Below are 19,488 nucleotides of genomic sequence, written 5' to 3'. Positions count from 1 at the left end.
AAACAACTCAAGACATGGCTGTTTGAGCAGTAGCATACCCCTCCCCCCAAGCGCCTTGAGACCCTCCCGGGTGAGTAGTGCGCTATACAAATGGCACGATTGATTGATTGATCGATTGATCGATTGAAATGCAAAACATATCACCATCGTTTGATTTTCCATCATACAACTCATCAGAATAAAATTCAGCTGATTGTTCTAAATCTGCCACAAATTAGGCACTGTTTCAATGCCCCAATCATCAGAAATAGTACTAGAGGTGCAGCTATAATTTAAGAAAATGTTAAACAAATATGGTATTTGGAGATGTTCAGTAGGACCATGCACATCATACGATACCCTGTCCCACACTAGTTCTTCCGGAACGGGACCTGCTGTAATGTTCACCAGGGACATTTCCCTCAGTTCAAGGTATGAGATGCATGTGGTTTCGATGCTCAGTTCACAAGTTGTACTGCTGAGCGTTCTCGGAGATAGTGTTCATTCAGAAGCAGAAAAAAGACAGTCAGCAAACCAATCCAGTGGACTAGGAATAGTAACCCAATTGTAATGCAGAGATATAACCAAGGAGTAATAAAGTAAGTCTTTTTCAGCCAAAGATAGAGAGCACGCACTTGTAGCCTGAAAGGAAGAGGTGGCAGCTGTTGTATCTAAGGCTCAAACAATAGTAGAAGGAGTGTCAAAGTAAAAAATAATATCTAGCATTTTTTTTTTTGAGTACTGCAGTCCATAAAAAAATCAAAAGTTCACGCAAGTCTCCTTGTGACTTGTATTCTGTTCTTTTATTTGTAGTAAGGTGATATTTTCATTCAACCAAACAGTCTTTCTTGATGAAGATATTCAAAACGAAGATATTCAAAACAATTGTAAAAATATAACACTCCACAGCCTATGTGTTTCGTCCCATAAGGGACATCATCAGGGCTGTAAAGAGAAAAAACATAATCAAAAAATCTATATTAGTGATTCAAACTGTACAACAATGTTCTTCCTACCATGGAAGCCTGCCTATATACCATTCTACACAAGAATCTATGGAATACACAAACCTGCCTATATAACACTCTGGATGTTTTAAAATTTAAATTGAAAATAATTTGGACAATGGTGGTGAAAGAATCATCAACATTATAAATTTCCAAGTATCAAAGTTTTACTAGGCATCCCACCTAATCATTGAGAATATGAATCTCACAGTCTCAAGGTGTTTCTAACCATCCCCCCAAGAAGGATTTGACAGCAATGACCATATTTATTATCTATTGACATTCTTACACCCTTTAGAATCCTGAAAGTACCCCATAAACCTGTTTAGTAGTGATTTGCTAATGTTTATTATTACAATTATTGCACGGATAACTCACTGTTAACCCTCATCATTCTTGCCTGATGTAACAAATAAAACCCTCTCACCTCTATTTTTATCCACGTAATGATCTAATGGGTGATGTAGCTCCTTGGTTCTTAGTACTTTCTTAATCCATGTACTTGTTATCCATGCCTAGTATTTATGAAAAAGCCTGAATTTAGTGATTACACCCCTTATTGCAAGTCGGAATATTGCATGATTCTCAACTCATTTAGAATGATTCACCTAGTGTCTGGCTATAAATCATATTCCTCCGTGAGAGGTTCTTTATAACTTCCACTTATTCTCCAATTCCAAGGTCTTATCAAAAAGGTCTCCTATTATCAAAAAGAGGAACCACCTGTCCAACCCAATCCTGATCCTAAATCCGCAATTTGTCAATTTTTATATTAAAATCCCACTCACAATATAGTTTTCTCACCTCCTATTTCTCCTGATCAGCAAAGACCCATCATCAGTTTTCCTATGTCCCAGTATAACTGCAGTAATTGCCTGAAATCAACAAAGAGACACCTATTCAGGTTCCCTTCCACATATAACTTGAGTAACCTTACATTCTTTTAATTCCTGTAGACCAAATAACGCTATTCCACTAAAACCCCTGCATTCCTCCACTTCAACTACCTTACAATGCTCAAGATCTCACCTTATTTCTCCATTAACTCCTGCTGGACATCTTAGCTCCGCAACAGCTAGGCCCGATAAATTCCGCTGTGCATTGTCGGTCGAAAACAGAGCTATTTAAACTCCCTGCTGACCAATCCACTAACACCAATTCGAGGTTCTAATTGTCCCGTTAAACACCACCCTTGTTCTCAATGTGGTCTGCACTGCCTGTTTTTGCACCTGTTAACTCAACACCGGAAAAACTATACTAATTACCGGTTTGAGTGTGGGCCTCGTGTCCGACGTGGGAGGGGAGGGGGTGGGGCAGCCTAACTACCCTCCAGCTGGCGAGGAACAGCCAGGAGAGCGACCGACTAGTGTGGGGGGCAGCAGCAAAGAGAGCGCGAGGGGGGCGGGGCACCCTTTTATCCTGGCCCGTGGGGGGACGCCCCTCACCCTATCGTTGCCTCCCCCCCACCTCCCCGCCTCCACCCCCGGAATGGGCAGCCGGCTGCCCGCGGTCCTACTACCGGGTCTGCCCTCCTATGGGGTCCCCTGCAGGGACTGCGGGCATCCTGCAACACCACACAGCCTCATCAGCTCCGCTTTGCAGTCCGCGTCTAAGTATTCCAAACACTACGCGTCTGCGGCCGGAAAGAAATAAAAAATATCCGGTCTGTACTGTTTAACCAATCACATTTATCCTAACCTCTCTGTTTACAAGGTCCCTCTCAGGTCCGCTATTATACTCGGACCATGTTCAAAATACGGCGATTCCTTCTGCCTATAGTAATCCAGTTCATTCAAGTACTGTTGTCGCCTCGTGTTCCACACATTAATTCAAACACTCCTAAAACCACATTCAGCAGACTCAACATGTACCTGGCATTGTTGTTTATTTAAAAGTGTATCACCATTCCTCCCAATTAATTCACGCAGGTAGCGTCTATAGCTGGAAAGTAGTAATATGTATCCGGTCTGTGTTTCCTAACAATCACGTTTCTCCTCTGATAATCTATCTATCTGAGTTACTGCTGTAACTAGGTGTTTCTGACATTATTTAAAGCGCTCTCATTAGTTCAAATTAAACAGACTCCTCATGTAGGTAGCCTCATCGTACCCTATAATATGTTACTGATTCTTCATGTTACTCTTGGTTTCCATCATGCTCACTATATTTACGCTAGTGCCCCTCAGTAAACAAATCTCTACTCCAATTAATCCTATTACTGCTTCTTATATCTCCTCCAGGGAAAACCAACAAGCATTACCTCTAAACACAGGAAGAGCCTGCCTACGTCGACTCTTCTACTTACAGTGATTTCACATCACATTCAATTCAACCATCAAAAAAACACTCTCCAAACACCAAGCAATCACGGTCCATAGTAAATTTCTCCTATTTCCGGATAACTCGAGGGTGTAAATATCCCCTCACACTATTCGTATTACACTACCTCCAACTATCCCAGTCCAATCAACACAACAGCAGTTTGGTTCCTCAATTATAATGACACCCTATTTCCGCACCTAAATATGATCTTGATCTTCAACAAAACACGTTCCTCCACTCCTTCATTTCTTATATCTCTGATAGACTTTTCATCAACCCATATCATTTCAAGAAATAATGTAATTCAGAGTTGCTGTTCAGACCCAACTTAACCGCTCTGCACCGGCTAATCCACCGTGATTCCTGCTGTCTTATCATCAACTCTCAATCCCCACCCCTGACTCTAGGTTCTATTTCCTGCATCCCATGGAACCTAAAATCTTTCTGTGTGCTATGATTCTCTTTTATGTGCTGAAAGATGGGTGATTTGGGATCTTGGTTTGTTATTGCTCGTTTATGTTCCTGTATCCTGTTTTTTAGATTTCTCTATGTACTTGAAATGAAATGAAATGAAATTGGGTTTTGTAAAGCGCGTTACTACCCGGAGGCCTCGTAGCGCTGTGGAACGGTAGGGGTTAGGAGGCTACTATCTGACTTTAATGGAAAAGAAGTGTTTTCAGGCTTTTCCTAAACTTTTGTAGGTCGGGTTCGCTGCGCAGTGTGGGTGGCAGGGAATTCCAGACTGAGGCCGCGTTCCAAGAAAAGGAGCGTCCACCCCATCTAGCCCGTTTGATTTTCTTAGTTGTGGCCAAAAAAGCTGTGCTTGAGCGTAGTGATCTCGGCGGTTGGTAGGGGGTGGCTAGGGAGCAAATCATTGTGGGGGCTTTCTTCCACATGGCCTTGTGCATTATGCACATCGCCTTAAATTTTACTCTGGCTTGGATGGGCAGCCAGTGTAATTTCCTCAAGGCGGTGGCTCCTGAGTGTCTTCAGGGCAATCCAAGAAGAAGGCGGGCTGCCGCGTTCTGGGTTACTTGGAGTCTTTTTATTGTGCTGGACGGTGCGCCCAAGTAGAGGGCATTCCCATAATCAAGACGGGACAGAACAACGGCCTGGACCATTATTCTCCAGGCTTCAAAAGGGAGGAGAGGCAGGACTTTCCTTAGCATCCTCAGCAGGCCAAAGCATGTGGCGGAGAGTATTGTGGCCTGTTGATTGAAGCTTAAGGTGTCATCTAACCATAAACCTAGGCTTTTAATCCGCTCTTTTGGTTCAGGTGGGGTACCCATGCAGATCGGCCAGTCGATGGTAGGTCTTGGTACTGTTGTATTCCCCAGAAACATTATCTCTGTTTTGTCCCCGTTCAGCTTCAGGTGGGACAAAGCCATCCATTTTGTTATCGCTTCTAGGCAGCAACTCAGATTGTGGAAAGTGCTGCCTGGCTGATTCAGGGATACCACTAATTGTGTATCATTAGCGTAAGTGATGATTTCAAAGCCAAATGGGAGCACAATTTCTGCCAGGGGTTCCATGTACACATTAAATAATGTGGGGCTCAGGGAGGAGCCCGGGGGCACACCCTGATTGGGGGGCCAGATTTCAGAGTGTGTGGCCCCCTCCACTACCTGAAATGTGCGATCTTTCAGAAAGGATCTTAGCCACGTGATAGCATTTCCTGTCACTCCCAGATTTATTAAGCGGGAGATTAGGATGTTGTTGTTCACGGTATCAAAGGCGGCACTTAGGTCCAACAGCATGATTGCTGTGGTGCCGCCTTGATCCATGTGCTTCCGGGCTAGTTCTGTTACTGTTAGCAGGGCTGCCTCTGTCTCCAGTTTTGGGCGGAAGCCAGCTTGAGAGTCATGGAGTAGGTGGTTGGTTTCCAAGTATTGCATCAAGATGGAATTGATGTGCTTCTCAAGCAGCTTGCTTATCCAGGGGAGGAGCGAAATCGGGCGATAGTTTGCCATTTTTCCAGGGTCGAGATTGGGCTTCTTCAAGAGGGCTCTTACTTGTGCACATCTACAGGCTTTTGGTACGTTCCCTACGATTATAGACCTGTTCATGATATTTAGGATGGTTGGTCTAATGGTGTCCGCAACCTTCAAAAAGTGATGCGGAGGGGCAGGATCGGTGGGAGATCCGGATGTTACTTTTTGCATTAGTGCTTTAAGCGAGTCTTCCTCAAGCAGTGGGAATTCCGCTAGCTGGCAGACAGAGGTAGCGGGGATGGTATCTGTTTCCAAGGAGTGCAGATCGGTAGAGTTAAAGGATTGGGAGATGGAATAGATCTTTTGATAAAAGTACTCTGCCTGATTGTCGAAGCGGTTCTGAGCTTCGCTGGGGTCGTGGATAATAGGAGGGGTGCTAATCAGGGATTTGGCAATTCGGAATATTTCCCTCGGGCTGTTGGACGCGGACCTAATTCGTTCCTCATAGAATGCTGACTGAGCCGAGTTAATTTCGGCTTTGTATCCCTTGATGGCTTCCCGATGCCTGTTCTTGTCCTGTTCCCTGAGTGTACGTCTCCATTTCCTCTCTAGTCTCCTACAGTTTTGTTTTAGCTCTTTTAGTTTAGGTTTAAACCAAGGTGACTCTTTGCACTTGGTTTTTTCCTTGAGGGGTTTCAAAGGAGCTATCGCATCTAGTGAGGACCGTACCCATTGATTGTAATGTTTGTAAAGTATATCTGGATTGTCTCCTGTTTGAATTGGGATGGTGGAGAGGGAATTAGCCCATTGGTGGGTTGATATCTTCGCCCAGTTCCTACCCCTTAGCATGGCACGGGGAGGGAATGATGGGGGGTTCAAAGTTTCCCAAATTAGTGGCATCAAGAAGTGGTCGGACCATGGAAGGGGGACTGGGGTCCCTACATCAAGCCTGCGATCGTTACTTAGGACTGCGTCTAGCAGGTGGCCTTTATTATGCGTGGGTTCGAATCCCTTTTGGGTAAATTGGAGGGCTGCAAGGTTATTTAGAAAGGACTTAGCTAGGGGGTCTGAGAGGTCATCCAGGTGAATATTTATGTCTCCCAATAGTGTGAAGTGAGGTTAAGAAATGGCTAGCTCGGCAACGTAAGAGGGAAGGGATTCTATGAATTCTCCTATTTGTCCCGGAGGGCGGTAGAGAAGTAGTCCCGAAAATGTTGAGGTGGCAGATAGGTCTAAGGTAAAGCTCATGCTTTCACAGTCCGGGATTCCAACTGGGCAGGCTCTACATTGGTAGCAGTTTTTAAATAATATCCCTAGTCCTCCTCCTCTTCCCCCCTTTCTGTCAACTCTCTGTAGTCCATAGCCACGTTGCAGTATGGAACTAATGTCTAGGTCAATCTCGTCTTTTAGCCAGGTTTCCGTCAGGAATATGGCATCCGGATCGAGATTGTCGAGGAGAAGTGACGTTTCCATGAAGTGTTTAGTCAAGGACCGGCAATTTAGGAGAAACATTTTAGGCGGGGAAATCGGGTTCTCCATTAGATTGCGCGGGGGTCTAGGGTCGAAACAACAGTGTGAGCACTTCCATATGGCATTGTTTGGGCGCATAGAATGGCGGCATGATGACTCTGTTTTGGGCTCCAATTTCCTAAGGGCGTCAGAGTCATACCTTAATCGAATAGTAGATTTCTTCGGGCTTGAAGCAGGGAGGCTGGCCCCTGGGCGCTGCAGGGCGCGGACGGGCGCAGAAGGGCTTGCCTTTGGCGCGCCGCCGGCGCGTCCGCTGCGCACGTGCGCTTGGCTTGCCGTTTTTGTAGGGTTGTGCGCTCCAGGACTAGAGCGCTACCCTCCCGTAAGTGGTGGTGGAGCCGGCGGAAGTGCAACTTTCCTCCCTCTAGCCCTCCGCAACAAACGGCAGAAGCTGCGACGGAACGGGGCTCGGGAGAGTCAGCACATGTGATATAAGGCGCAGCTAGCAGCGGGTTCAGTGCACAATGATGTAATTTGTTTTTAAAATAGTAATTCATTTTAAAACATAGTCTAAAACAACAAGGGGTTCTTTAAAAATAGTAAGTCATTTTTAAACAGATTTTAGTACAAACGGCAATGATATTGGCTGGCAAATTGTATCAGTGCTTCTGTTTACCATACAGCGGTCAGGCAGAGTCTCCGACAGAGACAGAGACCTACCGCATCCACTGCGCGTGCTCCCGCCTTGCCGCTTTTGTAGGGTGGTGCGCTCCAGGACTAGAGCGCTACCCTCCCGGAAGTGGTGGTGGAGCCGGCGGAAGTGCGACTTTCCTCCCTCTAGCCCTCCGCAACAAACGGCAGAAGCCGCGACGGAATGGGGCTCGGGAGAGTCAGCACATGTGATATAAGACGCAGCTAGCAGTGGGTTCAGTGCACAATGAGGTAATTTGTTTTAAAAATAGTAATTCATTTTAAAACATAGTCTAAAACAACAAGGGGTTCTTTAAAAATAGTAAGTCATTTTTAAACAGATTTTAGTACAAACGGCAATGATATTCGCTGGCAAATTGTATCAGTGCTTCTGTTTACCATACAGCGGTCAGGCAGAGTCTCCGACAGAGACAAAGACCTACCGCATCCACCCCAATATAAACTTTGTTACAAGCACATATTATCGCATAAATCACCCCGGTACTATTACAATTAATGAACTCCTTAATCTGATAGTACCTGTCAGTGTTATTGCGAAACTCCTTAATCCGATTAATGCCCAAATTGCAAATACTTCAGGACCCACAAATGAAAAAGCCCTTCGGTGGTGAAGGCATCCATCCGGTATTAGTGCCTCTGGAAGGCTCAATATAATTCCTCATTACCATATTGCCTATCGTGGGACTACTTCTGTAGACCACTTTTGGTTTGTCCCCAATGATATTAAGTAGACCCGGCACTCCTTTTAACAAATGCCATTTTTTTGTTAGACCCTTGCAGATTCTGTCCCTCTGACTGCTATATGTTAACACAAAAGCCAATGGTTGCCTGGACTCTGTTTTGACCTTTGGCACTAACGTAGTTTTCCTTTGGATCTGAGTAACTCTATTCACGGCCCTGTCCAAATTCCTTTTCTTGTAGCCTCTAATTGACTGTCTACATTTCAATTTGTCCAATTCTTCCCTGAAGCAACTTTCCGTGCTACTATTTCTGCGGATCCTTATAATTTTTCCAAACGGTATCCCATAAATTACTGATACCGGCTGAGCGCTGTCCGCTCTCAAAATAGAATTATTAGCCGTACTTTTTCTATAGAGCTTACTCTTGATCGAATCGCTTTCCACGAATAGTTCCAAAAACTCTATTCTTTCATCCTGATGATTCATTGTGAAAGTCACATTGAAATCATTCTGATTTAGGATCTCAAAATATTGATTTAGATCATTCTTAGTACCCCTCCATAATAGTGAAATGTTGTCTATAAAATGACCCCAGAAAAGAATAAAATCTGTCCATTTTGCAGCTTCCCGGCTCCAGGCATGCTCTCTCTCAAACCAACCCATAAAGAGATTGGCATAAGGAGGAGCAAACCTGGTGCCTATCGCTGTCCCCCTTATCTGGTGGTACCACTCATTTTGGAACAGAAAGAAATTATCTTTCAAGATAATGGAGCTCATCTCAACAATCATTTCAGAATGATCAATTAAACTGGCACTCCGGCTGCCTAGAAAGTGCTTAAGTACTTGCTCCCCTTTATCATTATGTATACAAGTAAACAATCCAACCACATCTAATGTGGCAAAATGCATCCCGTCTTCCCACTTCACATTGTCCAATTTGTTTAAGACATCCATAGTGTCCTTTATGTAGGATGGCAAATTAATCACTAAAGGTTTAAGGAACAAATCCACATACTCTGATAAATGTTCTGTCATACTGCCCATTCTAGACACTATAGGTCTACCCAGGGGATTTGACCTGGATTTGTGCACTTTCGGTAGCGTGTAAATAAATGGATGAGTAGGATTAGTCACCTACAAAAATGGCACAGTTCTTATCCAAGCAGCAAATAAGGCTATCAAGCTATTCAACAACTATTTTGCCATGCTAAAAGACCTTGTATACAACAACTCATATCCTGCACACCATCAAGACGATTCCTCGCAATCTGACCCTCAACCCAAATGTCACTTTGACACAATAGAATGTATAATCTCTCAGGAGCTGCACCAGCCTACACTTACGACCAGAATCCCTGAAACAAGAGACAGCAACTCCCTTCTCTTACATCCCAAATCACTTTCCACCTCCTCCATTACCATCACAGCTCCCAGCCAAATCTCAAGGACCCACTCTATCCCCCTCAATCCACCATGGATACCAGTGGGATAACACAGTGACAAGCTCCTGATGGCAAAAAGGAAAAACACCTATACACTCAGCTCGACCTCTCATACCAGTAAACACTAATAATTTAACCAATTTTAAACGCCTTCCTTTCTGTACCATTTAACACTGCCTAGGACAACCAAAGACTAAAACCTAACCCCAATATTAATCCCAAGTCATATCCTTTAAAGAATCTAAAAAGGTCAGATGGAACGTCTACCAGACCCTCTCACACTGATTTAGAATGATCTAGCATTCCTACCTACAGAACTCCCGGCACTCTATTCCAACCATCCCCTTTGTCCCTAATAGAACTAGAAACACTCATAACCCAAATGGATAGGATTTATCTAAACTTACAAAATGCTATTTTAGACATTAAGAATCTTTAACTCCTCTAAAAAATTATCTCTCTAAAATCAACCATTTCCAAAAACCACTCTCTCAGCCCACAACAAGCTAAATACTATTACCCCATGTCTGTCCAAGTGCCAACTCCGAACCTGCAAACACCATCGATACCTGACAGACTTGGAAACACAGTTTCTGTTACTATCTTACAAATCATCTCCCAATTCCCCACCCATGGTGGATGAACATACAATTTATTCACTCTCAATCAATGCGAACAGAACAACTCAAGCAAATAACAGAAACGTTAACCCTAACAACCTGAAAAAAGAATTATTAACACCCGTAATGCATGAACTTAACTGGGGTAACTCATCGAAACCAATCTCCTGCCTTCTACTCAACTGCCGCTCAGCAATGAAACACGCAGCTGACATGGCTGATCTTATTTTGAACCGTGGAGTGGATTTAGCCATCCTGATGGAATCGTGGCTTATGGAATCTTCTTCTCCCTGGTTAGACCTTCTTGTGCATCCAGACTACAACATTATTTGGCTAGACAGACCACACAAAATGAGGCATTGCCTTGTCCGTCGAGCTGATATCTCTATTACTATACTTCACTATGACCTCCTCGAATCTTCTGAATACCTTGGAATCTCCTTAAAATCCACAGATAAAAAGCTCTGCAATCTACACGTATTTTACCACCCTCCAGGCAAAAACGCCCTGTTTATTGACCAACTCATAGAAATCATTCCAACAAACTCTGCCCCTCATTCCAATGATATATTCCTAGGGTACTTCAATCTTCATTGGGAAGACCCCTATGATCTTTAAGTCAATGCTGTCAAATATTTCCTAACAGATCAATCCCTAGTTCAAGCCTGTCCACTTTGTACCCACAATAAAGGTGCAACACTAGAATGGATCATCTTCAAAGAAAAAATGGTTACTACAATATAAATCGACCCCTGCGATTGGTCAGACAATCATATCATGACCTTTCAAATACCCCCCTCAAGAAAGAAACCAACTTCACAATCTACCAAACCTAGAGAAGAGGTTTGTGACACAAAAAACCTCAAGTTGGAAATACAAACAACACAATGCAAGAAATAACTTCTCCCTCCTATTAATATGGAGAACATCAACGAGCTTACGGACTACTACAACTGTCAGGGTGCACTCCGCAGGGTCCAATTGCAGCAATGTAGGCTCCACCTCCTGACCTCACCAACACCCTGATATATTAATACACAGCGTGTTCGAGTGATCGGGCGAGGGAAATAAAGAAAACAGGGAGGGACGGAAGGGAACAGCAGGGAAGGGATAGCTGAAAGAGAAAACACATATGGTTATACTACACATAGGAGATACTACTCTCATTTCATTCTCGCTAAGGTCTCCCTATTCACCTGGCTTAGGTTCTCCCAACAATGGCCCTCCTGCTGCTGTAGGTAACATATATACAACTGTACAGCCTCCTGTTCCCTATGATAGAAAAGACAGGTTATTCCTCAGACCCATAAACAGTAGTGAAAAGCTTCATTCTGAATGATTCATTTGGGAAGGAAACATACCCCCGAGTATTAAATGTTCATACTGAACTGATGTTCCTTATAAAGTACTGGTCCCAAAATAATAACAATAGTGGAAACCTTCTCCTGGTATTCCTACTTTGACATAATTCCGAAGTCATTAGAAAAGGGTTTCATCACCCACTCCATAGGTAAACAAATCAACAGAATAACCAGACGGCAAGATGTAGCCTCCTACTACAATCCTCCGCTGTACAGTCCAACACAATGTTCCTTAGAAATCAGAAAACAACAAGGTACTGTAATCTTTAGCCTCCAAATCCGGTAGAGTGTAGGATATCCACTACTCCCCGTTTTGGCACTTGTTATGAATTTCCAGAACTCCCCCCAGCTTATGTGGGAACTTCGTGACGGTAGCGTGTAGCAACGCCACCGCGCTCCGCTCACTAACATATCAGTTCTGAAGGGAAGTACTTCGTGAAAAAAAAAAACACACAGGCAAGCCCCGTGATCAGGGCAGTTCTGAAAATAAGATCGGATCAAACCGAAAGCGTTTTACTCACGCTTCCGATGGCAGGGCAGTCCTCCGCTGAACACCCGCTGAACGCGAGCAACCACCAGCTCCTCAGCCGGCTTGGGAAACTCGAGGAGGCCACCCGGAAGCAAAAAGGGCAAAAGGAAAGGCCCTAGGCAACCACGGTGCTCGGGAACCCGAGCTGCCTCTAAGTGATACCACGGAATCCTCTCAACAGACAGGACAAACAGTGAGAAATCCGCAGCCAATACAGGAACTCTGGGAACCGGAAAACAAACCAAAATCACGCACACCTTCCCCTGGTCCTGCCTTTATTTATACCCCAAGGACTTACACAGCATTATGGGAATTGCAGTTCCTCAGTCAGGTAGGCGCGGCCATGTAATCCTGACAACAACTCCACGATGACAACAATCATTGATGTCCTAGCCCCACCAAAACTCAAAAGGATACCGGACAAAGACAAAAACCCTTGGTTCAATGGTTCTCTCAATGAAGAAAGACACAAACTGAGACTAACTGAATGGCAAAGGAGACAACATCCTTCATCCCCTCACTTCAGACTGCTAAGAAAGTCAAGAAACTCCTACAACAAAAGTATCCTAATATCTAAAAAAGAATTCTTTAGGTCAGGACTTGACAACGCCAACAAAAGACAGAGGAAACTATTTGAAATACTAAAAACAGCGATCAAACAAAATGGCCAAATGTGCGCTCTTGGCATCTAAATCACATTTAAGCTATAAATAATTCTCTTTCTTCTTTACAGCTAAAGCCACTTCCCTAGGAAAGGAACTGAAGACTGTCGCTGACAACCCCACTTCCCCTAAAAATTCTCCAACCAATCATCCAACCCAACCTACTCTGGCAGGATCCAAAAATAAAGCCCATTGGTCCTCCTTCAAACTTTTTGAACAAAGAGACATCACCAAAAATCTTACTGTCTATAAAACCATTACAACGACCCCCTCCCGTCGAGTTGCCTGTCATCTATCAACCATACTATTATCCCCATTTGGACCAAGATAATCAATGCATCGCCGTTAGACCTAAGAAAAACCAAAGGAAATGATGGATGGAGCGTTGACAATACAAGCACTCACCCCCAGTCAACTGATCTGGGTTTAATCCATCACTGTTCAACGATCCGTCCATCATTTCCTTTGGTTTTTCTTTGTTCGCCATAAGTTGGCAGGGTATGCTCAGACGTGAGTCCCTTGCTCACTTTGCCACTGGATTCAAGCAAGCCGGGCTGAAGAAGGCTGAAATGCCAGAAACCGGTCCTCGGTAGCTTGTTTCCGGTCCAGGGAAGGCATGGCTTGGCAGTTTGGGCTGGACTGTTCCCATGAGGCACAGGGTCAGACTGATTTGCATATGGCCATGTCTGAACTGGGGTGGCAGAGTAGGCTAAATAACGGTGATGGATTAAACCCAGATCAGTTGACTGGGGGTGAGTGCTTGTATTGTCAACGCTCCGCCCATCATTTCCTTTGGTTTTTCTTTGCTGTTAGGCCTGGCATCATTGGCGTGAATCTCCCTTCTATTTTGTCGGATTGCCTTTAATATGTTTTTGCTGGTTATATGCTTTGGGCACTGTGTCACTGCTATTCAGTGCCACAGTGCAAGGGCTCCCTGTGTTAAATTGAAGTACTAATTAGTGATTCAATGATTGGGGTATTTGATTTACTTGACAGATCCTAGTACAGTGTCCCATGTTTGCCCAGGGCTTGTAAATCAAATGCTGCTGGTGGGCTTGCGGCACTGGTTGTGCCACCCACAGAAGCAGCTTGTAAAGTGTGTCTCAGGTCTGCCATTGCGAGGCCTGTGTGCAGTCTGTGACTGCCATGTCGACTTGAAATTGCACCCACTTGCCAGTCCCTAAACCTTCCCTTTTCTTCATATGAGACACCCCTATGGTGGGCCCAAGGGTAGGGTGCATTGTAAGTATAAAGTAGGACATGCCCTGGTGTGTGTAGCATGTCCTAATAGTGAATTACAGCCATTTTCGTTTTTCACTATTTCAAGGCTACCTCTTCTCCATAGGCCAGAATGGGCAGTTAGATTATTACATCTTATAATCCTAACTGACTCAGGGAACATGGTAGAAATTTGAATTTAGTACGTCTGAACTCAGAATGATAAAATACATCTTTTAGTAAAGTTGGTTTTAACATTCTGTGTTTGAAAATACCACTTTTAGAAAGTAGGTATTTTCTTGTCTAACTATCCAAAGCCTGCCTCTGTAAGGTTGTGTATTCCTTGTCTGGAGTTTGAGTGAAAGGGCTGGGGTATTCCAGGAGACAAAATGAGTCAGCCAAGTGGTGAATAGGGAGATCTGCATATAGATGGGAGGGAGGAGTTGCACCTGGGACCTGAATAGGGCTGGGCCTTCCCTCCACAATGCTGGCTCCAACCCCTGGGGTGCGGCTGATGTCTCTGAGCTGCACTGTGAAAAGAGAGAAGGAATCATGTCAACAAAGTGCTCCAGGCCTGTGCTTTCCCTCTACAATGCTGGCTCCACCTCCTGTGGGGCGTCTGATGTTTCTGTCCTGCACTGTGAAAGGAAAGGAGGAGTCCTGTAAACAGAGTGCTCATGAACTGGTTTGGACTACTGCCTTCAGAGAACAAAGGATTTTGGGGTATAAATATTGGGACTCAGACCCAAGAACTTTAGATCACTTATGGGAACAAGAAACCTTTTGCCAAGGAGAAGAACCAAGGAAGCGGCAGGAGTTTGGACTGCCCCTCTGCCAGTGTGCTGTTTGCTGAGTTGGCCTGCAGTGGGGTTTTTTTGCCAAGGGAAAGGAGAAGGAACTTTTTAAGGACGTTCATCATCTTACAGAATATTCTCCAAGGGCTTGAATTTGCGCTTGCCTCCTGCTGAAGTCTCGGGGACAAAAGACTTCATCTCCAGCTCCCCTCAGAATTTCCTTGCTGGGAACTCTAACTGCAGAAGCCTGGGTGTCGCTGGGAGCTGGAAGCGCAACGCAACGAGAAGAAGCGTGATGCCGCCGCAGCTGAAATCGTCGCCTGGCCGGAGAAGCATGCTGCTGCCGCATCTCCCAGAAAGCGTGTCTTCGTCAAAGCTGCCTGCTGTCGCATCACCGGAGAAGCGTGACGCCATCGAGAGAGTCGCCATCGCATCACCGGAGAAGCGTGCCGCAAGGCCTGTTGTGGCTCCAAAGTACAGCGTGTCGCAAGGCTGCCAGGGCGTCTACGCATCATTGTTGCATTGTCGCATCAAGGACGCCATCTTCTCGCATCGCACCAGGATTATCGCATCGCATTGAGGCGCCATCTTGGGTATCGCAACCGGACCGCAAGCAGAGAACCTAGGCATCATCCCCCCACCAGTAAGGATCACACCGCATCCCCTACTCTGCGCAAGCATTGAGGCGCGACACATCATCTCCCCCGGATCACGAACCAATGCATCCCCCTTTTTGCGAGCCTTTTGTTCATTTTGCCTTACGCCTCCAGGTACTTTGTTGAGAACTTTGTCGCATTTATCACCAATTTGAACACAGTAACTTTTACCATCTTTAAATCAATCTTAAGTACAGTATTGTGGATTTTTGACGTTTGTGGTCTTGTGTTAAGTCTATATAAAAAATACTTAAGTAAGTAAGTAAGTAACTTTAGCTTTATTCGATTTTTAAGTATAAAATCATAAAAGCACATTGCAAAATATATACTCAATTACATTTCAAATCATTTCAATTCATTTCAAATCATATCACGGTAGATAACCTTATAACATAAAAACTTTTAAGAAAAATCAGGTAGTGAATCAATAATATGTCCAGTCAGGGGCTGTGTGTTAAAAGCCCCTCACCCCAGAGCTATATTGGCCCAGCCAAAAGTTGGTCTCTTCGATGATCTTGAATGGGGGTGTAGTGATTCCCTAGGATAAAAATCAGATAGCCCCCAGGTGTGTATGGGTCCGTCTCCTATCTGTGGTTTCCAAGATTGGAGGTAAGGGACAACATTGCTATTAATGAACTTTATCAGCACCAGATCACCGGATCTCTCTTTTCGAAGCGGATCCCACCCTTCTAACACATTGTATTCTGCCATCAATGTAAGGGGGTAGGGGTCTATTCTTTGTTAGCCAAAATAGTGCCTTATTTCTCAGCTCCTGTTCACTTTCAGTTTTTCCCTTTGAGAGTTCCGGCACCCCAGACAGGACACCCACGAACGGGGCAGCCTCCGGTGGTAGATGAATGTGATTTGTTTTCCTTTGCATGTTCCTTGTCTTGGGGAGTGGACCTTTAGGTGGTATTGTTACATTATTCAGCCCCGTTGTAAAGGAACAGCTAGGTAATGTTTTTATTTTGATGGGAACTTTCTCACTGGATTGAGTTGGCATACCTGGGGTTGCCCGTTGGAGTTGGAAGACACTACTTTGTGGAGTTGTTAAAGACTTTACAGTTTCACGTGAAGGCTGTAATAGATTGGAGTCTGCCAAGTTTTTTAGGGGGAGCGAGTTTGTCTTGATCTTATCCTCTATTGCCGTAATCCTATCTCCAAGATTGTTCATTCTTTCTATTAACGGATGTATTGCGGCATTAATCATAGTTTGTATTTGGGCCAAGAGTGTTGGTGTAATTGAGGGTACAAGCGATTTATTCTCCTTCGCATGGGTGCCTGTATGTTTGTCCGCTGATCGATTTCTTTCGCCAGAGGGGTCCTGGAAAAACATTATAGGGTTCGTGTTACCTGATTCAGGTAGACAGAGAGAAGTACCCAAGGGGTTTCCATAGGGTGGGGATAATGAACTGGGATGGGGGCTTGTGAAGACTGTAGGACAAAAGGAGGCATTAGTATGCTCTGATGTCGACTTAACGGCCGCGTATTTGGATTGGCATAAACTATTAAGTTCCTCCAGGAATGATAAGTTTGGTGATGCGACGGCAGACTGAGGGGGAATGATGTCACTACAGGAACAGTCGGTGAACAATCGATCTGGTGCTATTCTTACAGGTTGTTGGACAGTAGACGGAGTTGTCTTAATTAGGTATTGAACCATCGTCCCCTTGGCCAGGTCCCTAGACCCAGTAGGTGTTTTTGGGGCCCCCTTGCAAGACATGTTGTGCGTAGCAGCAGTCACCTGCTTGGACTTGAAAAACTTTACACAAGATGTCTTACCTATTTTGAATGCACGGCCAGGGGAGGTGGCCCGTCCCGGCCTCCTCTGGCCTATGATGGCCTTAGATGGTCCCGCCTTTACCCGGCGCTCCCGCGACGCGGGGCTACTGAGGGACTTTATAGCGCCTCCTAGCACGGAAGTGCTATCCCGCGGCTTCCTGCCGCAAGCCAGGCTGGGGATTGTAGTCTCCCCCGCACAGCGCGATGTCAGGGGCTGCGGCGGCGGGTGGAGACAGCTGGCAGGGTCCCGCTGAAGAAAAAGGTATGTGCTCCCAGCCACACAGGGCTTCTCTGGTCCGATTTTGCGTGGCCGCCCGCTCCCCTGGGACCACTGAGGGACTTTATAGCGCCTCCTGGCGCGGAAGTGCTATCCCGCGGCTTCCTGCCGCAAGCCAGGCTGGGGATAGTAGTCTCCCCCGCACAGCGCGATGTCAGGGGCTGCGGCGGCGGGTGGAGACAGCTGGCAGGGTCCCGCTGAAGAAAAAGGTATGTGCTCCCAGCCACACAGGGCTTCTCTGGTCCGATTTTGCGTGGCCGCCCGCTCCCCTGGGACCACTGAGGGACTTTATAGCGCCTCTTGGCGCGGAAGTGCTATCCCGCGGCTTCCTGCCGCAAGCCAGGCTGGGGATTGTAGTCTCCCCCGCACAGCGCGATGTCAGGGGCTGCGGCGGCGGGTGGAGACAGCTGGCAGGGTCCCGCTGAAGAAAAAGGTATGTGCTCCCAGCCACACAGGGCTTCTCTGGTCCGATTTTGCGTGGCCGCAAACCTGTGCTGTGTCCATTAGTAGTGTTTTCACTGTATTACTGCGTATATTCACAAATGCTTAACACACTGCCTCTGAGATAAGCCTGTCTGCTCGTGCCAAGCTACCAAGGGGGTGAGAATGGGTTATTTAGGAATGTAAGCCCCTTATCCTGACTTAGAAGTAAGGGTCCCTATTTGGACAAAGGTGAATACCATTACCAACTAGAGACACTCAGATCTAACAATCGCTATCTCAAGGAGAGCATTGTGATTAGTCGGGACACCACCCAGCCAGGTGCTGTAGGGGATTGCAGGTTCTCCATGTAGACTGCGTGGAGAAGTGCAGAGTGCGCATGACTGGCTTGGCCTGCCCGAGAGGGCCGACCAAACCAGTCATGCGAACTAACGAGTGGGCATACCACTCCTGCCCTGCCCTGCCAGCTCCACCCACCTGCTCGCAATGCCAAAAGAAACATAAAATGGTAATAACCAAAAGTTATTACCATTTTATGTTTTAGCTTTCTCGCACTGTAAGAAAGCAGTGGGGCAACGCTCCTCCACCCTAGTGGAGGAGCCACCCCTGCACGCACAGCTAAGTGTTCTGTCACTGTGCTATTAAAATTTCTAAAATAAATTGGCAAAAGCGACCGGTGTAAACAGTCTGATTGAACATCACAGAACATAGACAAAACCCCTCCTCCCTAAGCCCCAAACACCATCTCTGTCATAATTCCTAAAGTTTAAACGTTTTTTAAAAGAGGAAAGACCTGCTAACTTTTACAAATTTGTTGCTACACTGTGGTTTAGACGATTTTTGTGATCTGCTGCTTGCACATATGAAGACATAAAACATGTAAAATTCACAGTGAATAGTTGTTGTGCTTGCACAACAAAGGACAGAGCCTGGTATTTCCTGCACCAACATAGTATTACAGCTGATCTAGCGAACTCTCTAGCTGGTCCTGTGAGCCCTGTATTAATGGCTTGATACATGGCTTGTAGCTCGAATTATAAAACTGGTTTGTCAAAAGCAGGCTCTTCTTCCCCTTCCAAATGCAAGCAATAAAGTCAAGCCATTTTTTCAGGACGCAAACAACAAGCATTTTCAATGTGCTAGTTCTCGCTTTTGTGAGGTAGAGCTATTGGCATTGTAAATGGCAATGTCTTTTAGCCATGTGTTTACCCACGTCTTCTAGAGATAGGTCAGCAACAGCTACACATATTGCTTTTTCCTGGTCTCTCTTGACAAACTCCATTGTAGTAAATGTGACATCCGGAGTGTGCGGTGGTGGAGAAGCAGACCAGGAGGCACGAGTATCTGGTTCAGTGGGTTTATTGACAACAAGATGTTTAAGGGGATAAAGTCTGTAGGTACTAGAGTCTTTTCAACAAAAGTCTTTGAACAGAGGTAAAGCACTCTTTCCGGTGCAAGGCCTTTTGGTACTTGTAGTCGGCTTCGGCACTTCTCTTATACTGCTAGCGATGCTGGGTTCTTGAACGCTAGAGTTGATGGCCGTCACTCACCGATACAAAAAAGGGAAGAAGAAACAAAAGAACCCTGTAAGGGGGTGGCTCACAAT

The 19,488-nt window shown here is 45.4% G+C and overlaps 1 long non-coding RNA gene across 1 annotated transcript; it reads right to left on the bottom strand.

Moving 5' to 3' along the window:
* Positions 1–772: 772 nt before the first annotated feature.
* Positions 773–2,353, bottom strand: LOC144785363 (uncharacterized). The gene is made up of 4 exons (XR_013601841.1): positions 2,016–2,353; positions 1,791–1,861; positions 1,414–1,501; positions 773–924 (listed from the first exon to the last, which is right to left on the bottom strand). It is a non-coding gene; the product is annotated as an uncharacterized LOC144785363 (long non-coding RNA).
* Positions 2,354–19,488: the final 17,135 nt, after the last annotated feature.

The sequence above is a fragment of the Lissotriton helveticus genome, chromosome 10 (assembly GCF_964261635.1).
Source record: "Lissotriton helveticus chromosome 10, aLisHel1.1, whole genome shotgun sequence".
Lineage (NCBI taxonomy): Eukaryota > Metazoa > Chordata > Amphibia > Caudata > Salamandridae > Lissotriton > Lissotriton helveticus.
The sequence above is the reverse complement of the archived record's forward strand: the minus strand, read 5'-3'. Positions and strand labels throughout refer to the sequence as shown.